Genomic DNA, 12,849 nt, shown 5'->3' on the forward strand with positions numbered 1-12,849 from the left:
CGCACACGCACACGCACACGCACACGCACACGCACACGCACACACACACACACACGCACACGCACACGCACGCACGCACACGCACACGCACACGCACACACGCACACACGCACACGCACACGCACACACACACACACACACACACACACTCCAGTCTGGTACATTCTCTTGACCGTTCAGCACTGCATGAAAATGGCACACAGATTCGCAAAAAATACTGTCGCACAGATAGCACTTCTGCATCCTCATTTTCAAAATCACATCGGGTTTACCATATACTGTGCAGGCCCAGAAGCATGATTAGATCATAAGGTACGCCTGCCTCGTTTTTAACCGAATGAAAACGGATGCCTTGTAGGCTTGACGGTAATACCTTTTTTTAGGGTTCTCTGTAATATGTCCAAGAAAAATACCCTGCTTCAGCAATCTATAAACACGTGTTCAATTGTTTCCGGATTACTACATAAGTGGCATTGTGTGCTCCATGGGACAAATAATCCCCTATCCTGCAATCACGTTTTGACTGGTAAGGTACCAGTATGTAATTTAAAGAAAAAGGTTTTGAGGCCTGGTGCTACAAGCATTCTTTTACCACGTTTAAGAACATCGTGTCCTGGGCCTGCACAGTATAGGTGACGGTACGATGGTGCAGACAGTAAAGCATCAACAAGGTCTTTATAAAATTTTTACGCCATACTTCAGTCACATAATCTAACGAAAATCTCACTGATAGAAAGTGGAAAGACGAAACAACGTCCTTTAAATACCCCTGTATTGGTCCTTGCACATTTGATGACGATACGAGAAATCCCGGCCGCAGTCTAGATAACCTTAGTTGTATAACTGTTCTCAAAAAAGGGTCATCTACATCACGCAGAAAAGGAAAGCGATTGATAGGTTGTCTTATATAAAAATGAACTAATCCGAGCCCGCCATCTAAGAGGTTTCTGCGGCTAGATTTATCCCGTACAGAGCTTCAAATGAAAACTGCAAATATTCTGTGTAGTTGCTGTGCACTTATTCTACTGCAGTGCAAAACCTGCATTATGTACCACAGCTTGCTCACTAGAAGCAAGTTGTACGTTGTGGCCCGTGCGAATATCGAAATACCCCAACCTTTCTATTTTTCTAAATCATTGCACACTGAACCATGCCTGTGTATTCAGGCATGGTCGGTGCACACTGAACCATGCCTGTGTATTCAGGCATGTTATCGGGACGGCTTTAAGCTCTCCCATAGTAGAGTACTCTGTGCTCTAAATCGTTACCCCCTTTTTCTAACCCCCCCATTGCGCAGTGCCTGTGTTTCTTTTTTCCGATACGGTTCACTGTTGCAATAGAACTTCAGCGGCACTCCTGAATACTTCACTGGTGTTTCCTGCCATTCAATGTTTAGAAATACTCTTAGTGTGACGTCCCATTGCCCATACCAGAAGCTAAGGCACTTATCCCAGTTGACGGCACTACCACTCACCTGGCAAACAGTGTGCTAGTTATTTCTCGTATTTGGCACTGCCGAGTTTAAATACCCTGCGTTATGCACTCGGATTGAAACATTAGAACTCCGTTTCTCGTCCAATAATCGCTTACAAACATAATAAATCTAGCAAAACGCAAAGCATTTGTTGTTTCTTGCTAGGCTGTTCTTTCGCACTTCCTTCAGCATTTCCCGTACGTTTGCCACATGATGAAAACAATAATGTGAATGTCATAAACGTCAACATAGATCCCCTTTCCAACAGTTGTCTATGCTTGAGGCTGCATGTGACCCTTGTGGCACTTGGCATATTCTGTGCGAATGCCCACGATACTGCTCGCAGAGACAGTGCATTGTAGAGACAGAGACTCTGCAATGCACTAGACGAACTCGACAACGTGACTATGCACTACCGACAAGATTTTATGTCGCAGAAGAAGGCTGTGAAGGCGCTCCTGCGCTTCTTGCGTTCAACCGGCCTGTCCAAACGACTGTGATCGGAACGCCCTGCATGGGTATGCATGTGTATTTTTTCCCTAATTTATTTTATATCTCTTCATCTCTATCCTATTTTCGACCCTTATTCCCCCACCCCTGTACAGGGTAGCAAACCAGTTCTTCCATGTTAACCTCCCTCTCTCTTCCTCTAATTTATTTCTCTCTCTGTATGCTTGAGCACCACATCCACTGCAGAGCCGGCGTGCACCAGGACAACTTTGGTTTCACCACAGAAGCTGAAACCCCTAAACAGCCTTCTTAAAAATAGTGTTCGCGGCCGCTGGACACAGCTCGTTCGGGGGGGATAAAGGGGGGTGACGCGCCCGTCGAGGCCTTTTCCGGAACGTGATGGGCGGAGGAAGCGGAAGTCGGGGAACGGCGCTTCCGGTTGAGTCGTCCCTTTTCATTCTGTCATTGAAGCGTTGGTCGGGGCTTCAGCTCGTCGGCTGTGGATGAAAAGTAGCGGCAGAAGACACGAAAAGGTGGAGAGGTTCCTCATTTCCCGCACAGACGCGCAGAAGTGTATGGACCCACTTTGACTAGCCTTTCCCGCAGTTTATGACCGTCCTCATGCCAAGTACGCGCAATTGCATTCATTTCGTTCATTTCCTATGTACCGGGCTATTTGGGGTTCGCCTGCACTTTTTTTCTCTGGTTAGTGCTTCGTAGATGACATCAGGACATCTTTTTATACGATGCTTTCCTCTGGCTTCTGTTTACCACCCACTTCACGCGTTTCATGGGGTGTACAACAACATTACCATTCGTCAGGAGTTCTCGAACACGTCATGGCGATCCTACCTTACCTTCATAAAAAGGGAGAAATATATATAGTCATGGAAAGCATAATAAAAGGGAAGATGGTTGATCTTAGGGTCTCAACGTGGTATTCTTGGCTGATGCTAGGTTTTTCCTTCGTGTAGACAAACTAGAGTCGAACCACAGCCTGTCACAGACGACGCAAAAAAACTGAACGCCCAAGCACTCCGTACAAATGGTTAACCAGCGAAAGCTAAAACGTGGGACCCCGGCGTTTAGCAGGGGGTTGAGCCCGACGTGGCACTGAACACATCCACAATTATTGGTTACATGTTCGTGTTTCTTGATGAGGTTAGACACGTTTGGGTTGAGTTTACCACGGGGATCATTTCACATGCCACGCATTGTAACTCGCGTGTTCACGGTCACGGAGGAATGTAACGAGTGGTTAAACGCGTTTCGCAATGCGTTAATCACAGTGGGTGTTCTCGAACCACATGTGGCCCCAGACGTCGCAGCCGAAGCCGATGTGCCACTGGAGAAACTCCGATGAAAGTGGGCGTTCAACCCGGCGAAGGCGCTCCCGCAATCATCACGTTGGTGCCTCAGTGCCACTTGTTCGGCGTAGACACTGCGCCGTGTCGCCTGTGGATAGCTTCCACGTGACGTCATGGTTGTAGCTTCGTAACCGACAGGTTCTCCAACATGGCGGGCATGATGACGTAGAGGTAGCGTAATCATAGAGCTCTCGGCCTACTTCAACATGAATTCGATGCACCCAAAATATTATTGGCTTCTGTCCGTAAATAATGAAAGAACTTGCAGGTGATAGACTGACAGCATCAGCGCATAACGTCACAACCCTTGCGTGTGCCATGCGCTGCACCAATATGGCGGCTTCAGTGACATCAGTGTAATCCATTTATAAGCAGAAAAAAATTTGGTGCTTTTTTTCCTTCTTCAAAAACCACACAATCATTGTTCAGTGTGGCGCCGTTGCAAGCGTTTGACATCGCGAGCTCACTCTGCGGCATGGTTTGCAGGATCCGCCCTGCACCGGCGCTTGCATTCTCGTTCGCGATGTAGCGGGGCTTGGCCGTCTGCTGGATCATCGGTGCGCAGCTGCTGCCGGCACTCGGCTTCCCGGGCCTGTTTTTGTGCCAGGACTACACCATCGCCCCGGTGAGTTCGAGATCTTTCACGTTTCCACTGTCGGCGTTCTTTTGGAGTGGTCCGTTGCCTACCCATGTGGAAAGTTTCAGGAAAAACTGATGCGCGCGTGCTCGGCACCACAACCACGACGAGATGAACGACGTCACTCACAATGCAGCCAATGGCTCACGTGTTTGGTTAAGACGCTGAGAATGACGTAACTGATAGGACAGGCAATGGAGGCCACTCATGACACTGATGTCGAACAGTTTTTCGCTTCTCCTAGCTATATACAGCTTGCGGCGTAAAATTTAGAAAGTCTAATGCCAGTAATAACGTGCAAAGCTGGCTGTGACACCTACGGTAGAGGCGCGAATCTTCCATTGCCCGTACTTGGCTCGCGCAGCGAAAAATGATGTCCCGCCGGCAGCGCGGACTTTTTCCGTCGATGGGTGTGGCTGATTGGCAACGTCGTGGATGGTTTCTTGCGGACCACCGACGTTTAACCTCGAGCTTTAAAAGCTTTGCTCTTAAAATACGAACAAATAGTCTACTACGATTAGCAAAAAACCAGTAAATGATTGTAGTTAGCACATGGGTAAAAGTTGAAGAGGAAGTAGGCGCTGTGTTTAGAGTTGCAGTCATGCGAGTTCATCGGGCTGGACGAGTTTGATTGACGCGTTTGAAACGAGCCAGTGAGCTACCTGAATTAGTGTGACGGACACGTGTCAAACAATGTCGCGTAAGTCACTTCACATGTGCGAAGTGAAGACGTTTAGTTTGCTAGATCGAATGCAGTCCTAGATGCTTCACTATCCACCCTATCATGGCTCGCTTGCGTACAGAGGCCATGACCAGAAACGCAAACAGCGTGGCCCACTGTTCTCACCTCGCTCTGACCTTGGTGGTAATAAAAAGTGGCTAGAATCTTTCTCGTTCATATGATGGCTAACTCTATTGGTTTTTAGCATCAGTCTGACTAGAACCACTCGAAAAGAAATGTGAAACTGTAGAGAATGTAGGTTCCACAGTGTTCTAGTTTCCTTACATTTTCATTGTCTTTTAGGCACATTATCCAACCCTGCAACCTCCGGCTGACAAGCTGTCTGAAGAAGACAAGCAAATAATCTAGGTGCTTCAGATGCTGGTAGACACTCATTTGCGTGTTCAGCGGCATGCTCATATCACCGCAGGCCCACAGCTTACACAAGATGTAGTGGATGCTTGAGCTACAATTCTTGCATACCTTGAGCAGACACCAGCAGTCACCATTATAGCAATGCAGTAATAAGGCCAGATATATGTGTCAATGTCTACAGTGGACTGTCAAGGTAAAAGCAGATGTTTCCTTTTGGCATTCATGGAAAGCAGCTGTATTGGTTAACCACACGCGGTATTTTTGGTAAGCTCAACACGTGTTTTTAAATTTATATATTTGTGTTCGTGCTCCTCTTCCTCCCCCTTCGCACAATATAAAACTCCTAGAACAGTGCATGAATAAAACTGAAGTTCAGATATATAAATATCATAAGCAGCAAATTTAAACGTGCTATACCGGTAGGCCTTTGTGCGGCGAACACACGAGACAGGCCCGTACAATCGTACCCTCACCGTACCACTATCTAATTGTACCGAGGAAGAAAGATTAAGTAGAATTGTACAAAATTGCGTGCACGTCCACGATAACTATTACGGTAATGAACAGCCGGGACGAAATCTCGCTAAAATGCAGGCTTAATATTATTATCATTATGATTAATATTTCTATTGCATGGTCAGTTAAAGTACTTGACGTTGATAACAATCATCGTTTGTACTCAGAGATTCGTCGGTCAAGTACTTTGCTAGTTTTCCACTTTTTCAATAAGCTTTCACACATGAGCTACTAATGGAGAGTCAGGCTTGACGACGTGGGACGTTCTCCTCACTCCGTTGCACATGACATTACTGGGAGAGGAGGCATAATAGATTGCCTTCCGCCGTCCCAGTTATGTTGAGGCGTGCTTCAGGCTCAATGCTTTTCAATGTTTATTTCTTCTTATGTTTTTTTAGCTGCTATACCAACTGAGATAAGCTATGAGAGGCTGGCGGTTCGCAGAGTAGCGAGGAGCGGGTCACTCGACAATAATACACTGCTGGGTAAACCACCTGTCCCTTAATGGTTACATCCATTACGTAGATTGAAGCGGGTGTTCCCAGTAACGCCACATGCTTGTACTATCATAGAACACTACCACTGAAACAAAAGAATAAATTAAGGGAGGAAGAAAGAAAAAAAGGAAAAAAGAAAAAATTACAGAAAGAAAGAAAGGAAGAAAGAAAAAAGAGAGAGAGAAAAAAAGAAAGAAAGCCAAGTTGCACCGACAAGAGGATATAAATTCATGACTCTTCAACCTCGAGTCAATTGCTCGAAGCACTGGTCATCATCGTATACTACTGTATACGTTCTGCAATGATCATTGTCGCATCTGGACCATCACCAGCTACCACTGTTTAACAGCGCCAGCTCTATTAATGAACGATGTCTGCTCCTTTCAACTGTGCAGTCGTTCTCCCTACGTGGGTGCTGTTTTCTGAATGTTTATGTCGAGAATTCCAACGCACACAAAGTTCCGCAGCTATAGTCGTGCAGAAGTATTGGTGAATGAACTATCTATAGCATTGATAGTTTCTTTTAAACCGTCGATACTGTAAAGCAACTATAGATAGTGCTACAGCTGATAAACTACCGATAGCATTGCCGATAGTGCCATCAATAATACCATCAGTAGTATCTATGGTACTAGGAATACTTACCTGTTGCTATGGTTGCTATGGCGCCCATGCCTTACATGGATGTGTATTTGTACTCACGTCAACTTCGAAGGAGTATCGTTTATTCACAATTTCAATATTTATTGATCAGAGGCGTGAATTACGAAGGGCAGGGGATGACTTAACCCCCTTCCTCTCGTGCCAACTCTTCGAGGAAAATGCTTGATAAATATATCTTATGTTGTCGTCTCTCTCAAGAAAGAAAGCGTCCTTACTTGCTTGCAGACAATCATAAATTGTATTCAAACGATGAGTATCAAAGGCGTCACATCGAGGTCGAAAAAGCTAATTCTATAGGATAACGAACTCATGAGTCGGTTCACTTGGACTCATTCAGGCACGTGACCTAATGGCACGCGAATGGCCACCCCGGAACAGGCCGTCTCACTCCTGTCATTCTCTCCATCTTGCATTCTTATCGTTATCAGCGTTTTTTATCAGAATGCTGATATCAGCGTTATCAGCATTCTTATCGTTATCCTCCGTTGCCCTCAACGTTCACTCTCCTCCTCGTTCACTCTGTCGGCTGAGCCAACGCTGCCCAACGCATGAACAGCTGCGCTCTGAAGATAATCCCTAACTTCGGGTTAAAGGATCTTTCGTGGCACACTGTGAACAGCATTTTCGCTTGATGGAATAGGCGAGGCTGCCGCCTTAAAAAAGTCGCCCTGCATTACTTGTCGCTTAGAGCGTATATTAAAGAAAAGCGAAATAAAGCACCCATGACATTTTTTTTTTACCAGTAGGCGCCCACTGGTGTGTTTTCAATACCATCACTTGCTTCTTCACCCTCTCTGCCCCTCCTTCAGGCCAACCTTCCATCTCTCACGCATTCACTACGCTGTGGGCCACAATGGTCATCGTCAATGGCCTCCACCCCTTCAGGTAACTTCGCTTCCAAGATTCGTCGACTAACGCTACTGTAACAAGTCGCTTGGCAGGCGGAATGCGTAGGCAAGGCGCATTTAGTAAACACTTCGACACTAATGAACTCTCTCGCCGAGTTGTTACGGCGCAGCTACGCGAATCCGACGTCGATTAGATGGAATTCTGCGCAGCGCTTAGGAGAGGCAGTAATGTGATCTGCCGCTGAATAACGACCCGTTTAACGTCGCACTTCTAATTTCTCAGACATAAGACACCAGGCCCGGTCCCCTTAAGTGCGAACGATACAAATTGTGAAACGATGTGTTCTGGTGCAACCTAGCTTGGTATGTAAAAAATGAGCACAACCTTATATAAACTACCATTTCGTTTGAGGAGGGATAACGCAAAAACAAACGTGAAAGATCGTCACCGGGTTAAGGTGACGTCCTTCAATGTTATTCCTTTACTCGGGAATTCCTCATTCCAATTTAAGCTGAAAAAAAAAAACATATCGAAGCACCCGCTTGTCCCGTGCCAATTTCCCTTTGATCTTGATCACGTGCTTCGGTTCGCGAGTTTGTCAAACTTTTTTAATGTCATTCCTTAAGTACTAATGTGATTACCAGTTTTAATACCAAGAGTTCATTAGTACCCTTCATTTCTTTAGTTGCTACAGGAAACTGTTAAACGCAATTTGTTGTACTTGGAAGAGTAAATTTCATTTCAATGTATGCCCTCAGGAGATGTTTCAATTAGGCTTACTATAGTTTAGTGCTTTTAGTCAATAAGCAAACTACGCTTAAGACATTGCAAGTTCAAGTTCCTAAATCGATAGCTCTGCGCCTGAATAGAAAGCGTCATTCGGCAAGAAGATCTTGCTATGGCGAATGACGTTCTATACATAATATTCTTGTTACGCTAAAATGCTAATAAGTTGTCGTAATACCATAGACACCTATTCAAATGAATGCGCGAACATCACAGAGCGATTATAGTTGTGATATCACCCCCCCATCCTTTCCGCAGTAAATTTCTGCCTACTTATTGTGCTTGCAGTAGGCGTTTAAAAAAATTAAGGGACCCTTAAGCTTAGCGTGTAAATGTTGAACGCGATATGCTATTCCGTCCTTAGCACGCACTTTGACCACATCGTGCATACTTGTAAAGGCGAAGCTCCTTAAAGCGGCACCCGTTCGTTCCTTGTAGTCGTAGTGCGTTTGATATATAAAAAACTGGCAGATCCTAAGTACAGTGGGAATAGATGATATGCGAAGCACGAATAAGAAAGGTTGATATGTCACTTTAAAATCAGCACAACGTTACGAGGTGGAAGTACATGATGCCGTACATGATTTCCGTGTCATGATTATCATGTTTGGATGTGCCGTTTACTTTCATCATCTATTCACGTTACGTGATACTAAATTTAGTATATGGGGAGCTAGCGAAATGGCCGTCAGTGCACTATTAGCGTGGTATGTTGTCATGTTCTTAGATGACACGCATATCATGATTATCATGTTTGCACAAGTCATATATTTCGTCATCCAATGAAGTCATGTTACACCAAATTTGGTATATGTGGAGCTAGCAAAACAGCCGCGAGCGTATCATGAAAGGCACAATATACTCTAACGTAGCGTTGACGCGCGCACGCTGGGCACAGCGACGCTACGTTAGCAAAACGCGAGCACTAGGCGCGACCAGCGTCCGTTGCGCCGATGCGTTACCCAGAAAACACTGCGCCGATGCATTACCCAAAAAACACTGCGTCTCCCCCTTTTCGTGACGGAGAGATGCCCAAGGAAGATTAAAAAAAAGTTGCTGGAGTGGAAATGATTTCGGAGAAATGAAGCCGTAAGCCGTTCCTCTAGAAAGATGGCGGCTGTGACGGCCATCTTACTAGGGGCACGATAAAGTATCACCATTTAGCGATTGAAAACGAAGTGTTTCTCTCGCATGCCCAACAAGTTTATAGTGGGAACTTTTTCGGGTCATATGGTGCTCGAAGTGCGTCTCACAGTGACTAGTTTTCCTTAATGAGCCTCTAATTGGAGGCAAAGTTCTTTGAATATTCAGTCATCCATACTCCTTTCTGTGTGTTATTTCATCGGGAATAACTATCTTTTAATATATACCCACCGTAGCATTTACATAACATATCAAAGCCACTTGATCTTTAAGTGGGCATCATCAGGAAAGAGCATGTTTCCGCCATCTTGGCAGTGGCAAAAAGGTGGCTTCACGTCTGCTTGCAAGGCATTGCGGGGGCTTCCACTCCAGCAATTTTTCTTTAATCCTCCTTGGAGATGCCAGACGCCCTGAAACGCGCATGCGTTAAAGCGACGCAGTGCGGCGCACGCCTGCGAATATACGGCAAAACCGGCGCCTGGCGTCGCAACGCCAGCGTGACGCGACGATATGAACGCCGGCAAGCACGCGCACCGCGTCTCGTCGAAATGTATTGGCACCTTCACTGTGGCATGTAGTCATGTTCTCATATGACATGTACATCATGATTATTGTGTTTGCACCAGTCACATACCTTCGTCATCCATTCACGTCTGGTAATACCGAATTTGGTGTAAGTGAAGCTAGCAAAACGGCCGCCAGGGCATCATGAGCGTGGAATGTAATGTTGTTACATGACACGCATCTAAGAATTATCATGTTTGCACCAGTCACACACCTTCGTCATTCATTCACGTACCGTAATACCAAATTTGGTATATGTGACGCTAGTGAAACGACCGAAGAGCGCATCATGAGCGTGGCAGGTAGTCATGTTGTTTCATAACACGAATGTCATAATTTTCATGTTAGGGTCTGTCGCTTGTGTTCGCCATGCAATCATGTCATACCATACCAGTTTTGCAACATGCCATGTAAAGGAACCCACCACAAGAACTCCAGGACCATGAAATGTAAATCATGACATTCATGACATACATGTCCTAATTTTCATGTCATGACTAGTCAAATATGTTCTTCATGCCGTTATGTTATGCCATACCAAGTTTGGTATCGATACCATTATCAAAACGGCCAGGACAGTTAAAAGTCGTACGTAGGCGGCTAGCTAGATAGATAGATAGGTACGCTCAAAATCGCCGAAGTTCGCTAAGAAATGCTTCGCATTTAAAAGGGATGATGGTAATGTTCCTACATCGGAGTGTGATACGTAAGAAGCTAGCGCGCTCGGCACATAGAAACGATCCAACGGACTAGACTTCGTGCTACGCCGCCAAGTCCAGGCATACTGTGGTTCATGCACTAGTCTGTACGTATCTATGAAAGAGAAACGGACTATAGGCGACGCAGATCCCGCGCGTTTCAATCAGAGCGACCCCATCCTGGACCTTGCACGTGAGCTCGCGTGTCTAATACAGAATTAAAATCTTCAGTGAGTATGACATGACAACCATTTAGAAAATACACTTCCAGGTCACGGAAAAAATCGTGAGACATCGTTGCTTGAGCTGGCCCATAAATGCACAAAACACTCAGCTTGAAGGATGATAGGACGCAGTCGAAAGCCAATATCCGCCCAGTCCCGTCGTAGAAAACATGATGATTGCGTAGAAGAGCTCGGTTAAAATAATAATTACAACTCCACTGAAGCGAGATGTCTCGATAGAAAAGTAACAGTCTAAATTAAATGCGCCTTTGAATGCACGAACGTGGCCAATGGTGAAAAAATTTGTTTCTTGTAAACACAGAATATCACAATGTTCTGCGCGTGCTATGCTGATAACCTCGGCTTGCTTTACTGGGTTACGGAACCCTTGGACATTTAAAGAAAGGATTTTCAGGGTGTCAGTCATATGTAAATGATTGTGAGTGACTGACTTGGTCGTGTTTTTCGATTCGGTACCCCGGGGATCTGTCCGGAGGAGCTGGAGTACACACACTACAAAGCACATTTCGACCCTCTAGAAGAGGGTCGAGGTTTCTTCGGTCACTGGGACTCGGAGCGGCTATCATGGGTGCCGTTCGAGCTGGCGCCAGACTTGGGAGTGCGCTTGACATCTCGCGGGGCTTGCATTTCCACGTCACATCCGTCTAGGCTAGAAGAGAGTCCGATGCTACAGTCGACTCCAAGGCTGAAGCTGCTTTCTGACGAATCAGGTAGTGGTAGGTCCGCAGCGTCAATGTTGTCGCCGCCTCCAATGACCTTGATCACGGTTTGCTTGTCGAGACACGTCAGTAAAGACCTCCCATCGCGTCTTGCTACTTGTTCAAGGAATTCGCGAGCCTGGCTTTCGGAATGAGCCAATGGGCTTTGCTCATTCGGTTTCAATTCTGTTCCTGGCGAAACACCAGCGTCCGTAGACCTCGCAACGTCGGCGTCTACTGAGAGCCCGGCTGCTAGATTTAACGATGAGTCCGGTGCGTCAGTGTTTACAAGCGTTTCTTTCTTGGCTTGGACCGACGTCGAACATGGCACGGCATGTTTGCCTGGGACGGACATGGGGTCAACCAGGGTGGCGGCTCTTATCACTGAGATTGGCAAACATGGCGCGCTCGGGTTGGCCAAGCTGCCCACTTCTTCTTCATCGTTTAAAGGGCCACTCACCACGCCCCATACCGAATTTTAGTTGGACAGTGAAAGTTGTTGGGTGTACGATGAAGACCATTTTGCCGCAAAAATTTTTCGAATCGGTTCATCACGAGCGGAGAAAACAGGTTTTTTGAGGCGGCGCAAAACGAGGATGAGAGGAGGCGAGCTCGAAACCCTTGCTGCTCCTCCGCGTAGCTTTCGCAAGCCAAATCTCTTCCCCACCCTTTCCGGCATCCGACCATGACGTGACGTGCGCATGACGTGCCCAAGGAATTCCCACCTGGGAGCACGCGAGCAGCGTTACTTTGTTGACCGGCGTTATTTTGTGGTCTTCTGCCTGTTTTGCGGGGTGGTTTGGAAACACTGGCTTAGACGCGGTAGAGTCACAATGAGTGCGCGAACGCGTAGGAGCGTTCTACGGCGGTCGTCTGCTATATGCGCTGACCGCGGGGACACGAACGCATGCAAAATGCTGGCACATTAGCCCCGCATCTCGTAGCATTTCACGGGAAAAATGAGCGAGAAACGCGCACAATTTTTTATTGCGTCTAATTATTTATTTCAAGTTTTCCCAATCTCTTGAAGCAACAAATACATAAACTACGCATGTTGTGTTAAATAATTTTTACCATGTCACGTGGTATACTGCTGACAACGTCAGAGCAGAGTCGTCTACGTAGAGGACCAACGTCACTGCATTTCTGTGTACGTAGGGCCATTC

The 12,849-nt window shown here is 46.2% G+C and overlaps 1 long non-coding RNA gene across 1 annotated transcript in view; it reads left to right on the top strand.

Annotated features, from left to right (window-relative positions):
* LOC142814318 (uncharacterized) overlaps positions 1–12,849 on the top strand; it is a 139,731-nt gene that overhangs the window by 73,823 nt on the left and 53,059 nt on the right. The window contains exon 2 of the long non-coding RNA XR_012894924.1: positions 3,778–3,916. This is a non-coding gene — a long non-coding RNA (uncharacterized LOC142814318). The remainder of the gene's footprint in view (positions 1–3,777; positions 3,917–12,849) is intronic.

This window comes from Rhipicephalus microplus, chromosome 4, assembly GCF_043290135.1.
Source record: "Rhipicephalus microplus isolate Deutch F79 chromosome 4, USDA_Rmic, whole genome shotgun sequence".
Taxonomy (NCBI): Eukaryota; Metazoa; Arthropoda; class Arachnida; order Ixodida; family Ixodidae; genus Rhipicephalus; species Rhipicephalus microplus.